General features: G+C 35.9%; 1 protein-coding gene across 3 annotated transcripts in view; it reads left to right on the forward strand.

Annotated features, from left to right (window-relative positions):
• The window catches only part of ZEB2 (zinc finger E-box binding homeobox 2), a 45,589-nt gene that overhangs the window by 23,724 nt on the left and 17,597 nt on the right, over positions 1–4,268 (forward strand). The gene's annotated exons all lie outside the window — the stretch shown is intronic.

Below are 4,268 nucleotides of genomic sequence, written 5' to 3' on the forward strand. Positions count from 1 at the left end.
GAAAGAGATATAGCACCCCACAACCGGGTCTTGGCAGTACACTTTACCCCTAACCTTAGCCAGCTGCGGAATATCGACATGGAAGTGCCTGGCATCCTTGAGAAGGTCCCTAGATGGGAACCTGGAATCTTCCTACATGGGTCAGCCTTGAAGAGCATCACAGCACCACCCTAATCTGGTTTTAAGAGACTGATACACAACACAGAAAAAAAATTCTTTGCTTAGAGTCCAAGAAAGGGCAATGGAAGGACGGATTGCCTTTAGGAATGAGCAGAGCTATTCATGTATCAACAGGATGTGCCAATTTGTCTGCTTATTTTGTGTCTGCTTTATTCGCTCTCTTCATACATCTTTTTTTTAAGTATTCTTTATTTAATTTTATTATTATTATCATTATTGTTATTCTTATTTTAAATTTTGTCATAGGGCATGCACACTGACCAGAGAGATACAGAGAGAGAGAGATAAAGAGAGAGAGGGAAAGTGAGAAAGCAGATCTAGGACTTGAATCACAGTCAGCCACGTGGGAGTCCAGTAGCCCAACCATCACATCACCTGTTGGCCCCCATAAATCTTATCTTCTCTCACTGAGTGTAAAAATATCAATTCCTTCATTCTGAATTTAACAGCTTTATTCACTTTGGAGAAAAAGCTGCCTTGGTGCTCTTTTTAAAATGAAATTCAGCAACCATAAGGAAGGAATTTATAAAATTGAATGGATTCCATTGGCTACCTCCTGACCCAATCAGCCGTTTGGAGTGGAGAATAGAGAATTGAGAGTGGCTATTTCAAATGCAGGTTCATCAGCTGTGGCTAGTAAGACTGGGTCATGCAATACCAGAGCAGTTCCCTCTGGTACCGTAAGTCTTGGCAGCAGGGAAATGGAAAGCCATTTCTAAACAAAGGAGGATGAGGTAGTGTTGGGCAGAAAACCCCTATGTAACTAGTACTGATAGCAGTTCCCCCAAAAAGCCCATATTATATCCATGGTCATTATACCTAGCTCTTGGATAGTTCAACTCTAGCCCACTTAAGCAATTCTAGATATTTCAGCTGTATAACCAATAATGTATGTATACTACATGAAGAAACTCCTTATGGAGTGAATAGCTTCAAATGATTGAGTGTCATCTTTTTCATTAGAACTTTTGAATACTCCTCTGAGCCATATTGAATTCTTGCAAGTGTTTATGGTCGCACTATACAGTTGATCACATAATTATTCTACAATTGCCTGAATATTATGTCCAAGTCCCTAGTTCAACTGTAGGTATCTTATTTTGTGTTCCCATTTACTAGAAGACCTCTATACCAATATTAGTGTTATGGACATAATTTATTCTGCATTTGTTCTATAAGTGATTCTTGAGAGCCTACTAATTTCTAGGCAATATGCCCCATGCTTAAGATACAAAGACAATCAAAGATGATCCTTAAAGAGAGCACATGACTTGATGTATTTTTGTCTTTACCACACTTGACATAGAAATATAGTATGGCCAAATTTGATCTAGCAATTGAATTCATCTCCAAACACCAGTAGTGTATCTAGATGAAGTTTAGTTTGCCTATCCAGAAAAATCAGAATTTTTCTCCCTTTTAAGCCAAAAGGCTATTAATGCAAATCCAATTGAATTTGCATTTGATTACATTTCTGATGGAAACATTCATATGCAAATGAAAATTCATGCAAAGATAGCCAGATAATTCAAATTGTTGCTGATATATCAAGATAAAATTAGGATATTAAGTGTACATCCATCCATGTTTACTAGGTTATATTGAGGTCATCAAGTGGGACAATGTTCTCAAAAAACCTTAAATAAATTGGGTCTTAAACTATTTGACAACATCTGAATGGGTATGGGTTCAGAAAGAGCTATTGCATTACCTTCTACGGTCATAGTACTGAAAAAGAAGTCAGTCTCTGGTAAAATCAGTCCAGCTATTCAAAAGACATTTATCTTGGATCCACCATTTTCTCCTACTTATCTTTTCTTACCATTAAAACAAAGGTGATTTGTGATAGATTTGAAATTATTTTGATGATACAAAACAATGAACACATAGTTTTTATGCACTGAACAACTCTTCCAAACTCCCTAGGGACTTAGGGGTGCAAGTTAAATGACATCATCACACTTACCACCAATAAGTATCCTTTGGAACACATCCAAGACATTGTGAATATAGCAGCAAAGAAGTGACCTTAACTAATGCCCACATTCTTCTATTAAATCCAGCGAAATGAGCCAGCCAGTGGCATGGTGGGTAAAGCAGCTAGATCCCACATGACCTACTGAGCAGTTTGAGTCCCAGACTCAGTGGTTTGAAAAGCATGTTGACACCTGTGTGTGCATACCTAAAATCCAGGAGGGGATTGGAGAAGAAGGGATTGAGGTCTGGCTATCTTTCTCCGCTCTCCTACAGGAGTGCTTTCTTAACTTTTTCTCTGGAGAGCCTTTGTTCCCTATAGCAAATCATAATTAAAAAATCCAGCTAAGAAAACTATTTAAGCAAAGTTTGAAGGTATAAGATTTTAATACACTATGATGCACTCCAAACTTATTTTTGATATACTTTTCAAAATCAGACTATTGGTTCCTATTGAACTTAACAGACTTGGACTGGCAAAAGACAAAAATCCTAGATCATAGCATTCAGGATTGTTACAATTTAGTTTAATATTAATAGTCCACAAATTTTCCCATTTTTATTTTATTTAATCTTATATATTTGTCCATAGTTGGAAGGTTTTTGTTTTTGTTTTTGTTTTTCCCAGAGCTTTGATGTATGTCACCTACCATCCATCAAAGTTGGAATGTCTGAATTTCAGGGAGGTGATCTTAGTATCTCCCACTTTATCAAACCTGATCTTTCCTCTGAGTTTAACAATTTTATTTCTTATGTATTTCTCAAATCCAGCTACTTCTCTTCATCTCTATCATCAATTCCTTAACATTTACCTTTTCCCTGACCTAAGGCTATAATCTCCTAACTTGTTTCTCAGAATCTACTTTTCACTTTCCTCAACTCCTCATACTATAGCCAGAGTTGTTATTTTTAAAATGCAAATACTTATCATTTCACCCAATCATCTTTCTTAATCTCTTTGCACGGCTTCCTACTTCTTCCATTCTACTGAATGGCCTAGTTCCTGTTTGCCTCTCCACCGTTAGAGCTCCCCTTTCATTCATGCATCCTAGCACTATCTTTTTAGAACCTCAAATGTCCGTGTTCCTTCTACCCACCACATCCTTGCCCACACTGCTTCTCCCCAGCATCTAGTTAGTTAACCAGGTGCCTCTTCAATGAAAGCAGCCCTGATGTCTAGACCCCATCAGGTTCTCCTGTTACTTCTTTCTACCACCATGCAACTGTCTAATACTGATTCTAGTTTATAATGATGCATTTATTTTTGATATAATATCAGTTGTATTGATCTTTCTCTTGCCTTCCTGAAGGATGAGACTAGATATGTTTTCTAGCTTACCAGAGCAAGACAGAATACTTATCGTACACCAGGCATTCAGTAAATATTTGTTGAATTAATGGAATGTTCCTCTTCCTATTCTTCTCAACTAAAATCTATAAATTTATAGTAATGAAGGCAGAAAGCAGGAAGGAAAAAAGAAAGAAAATTGACTACCTTGTTCAAACTTTACCTTGCCACCACTTGCCAAGAAGAATTAATATGGCACATACTGTAATACCACTTGTGGCTGATAAGCTAAGGTGAAGATCCTAATACAACCATGTTAACTGATCTCAAAAAGTGTGATAATAGGATTCCACTTTGAATAATACCAGAAAAGCACTTTTTCACTGACCTATGATGGAGAATAATGCAATAGCTACTCTTCCAACTCCATCTCATGCATAAAAATTTTACTTAGGATAATCTACAACTTATTTCAGAAACACATCTAGAATTTTAAATATATAGTCTTTGACACAAGTTGCTAAAATTGGTTTACAACTATTATTCATTTCATAGGAATAGAGTCATAATTATAAAAGTTAAAATCATATCAAAATCACACAGCAATAAAGCCAGTTTCTTAACTCCCTCTGTTACTTTTTATTTTATTTCTATCAGCTGTGAGCTTAATTTTATTATATCAGAGGCTTTAAAAATACAGAGCTAAAGATTGAAATGATAAATTATAAGGAAAGATAAACTGCCACAGGCTGTAATTTTTCTTTTCTTTTCTTTTTTTTTTTTTTTTTTTTTACAAAGTTGGCTTATACTTTTTCTACGAATTTCT

This window comes from Tupaia chinensis, unplaced genomic scaffold (assembly GCF_000334495.1).
Source record: "Tupaia chinensis unplaced genomic scaffold, TupChi_1.0 Scaffold000638_1, whole genome shotgun sequence".
NCBI lineage: Eukaryota > Metazoa > Chordata > Mammalia > Scandentia > Tupaiidae > Tupaia > Tupaia belangeri.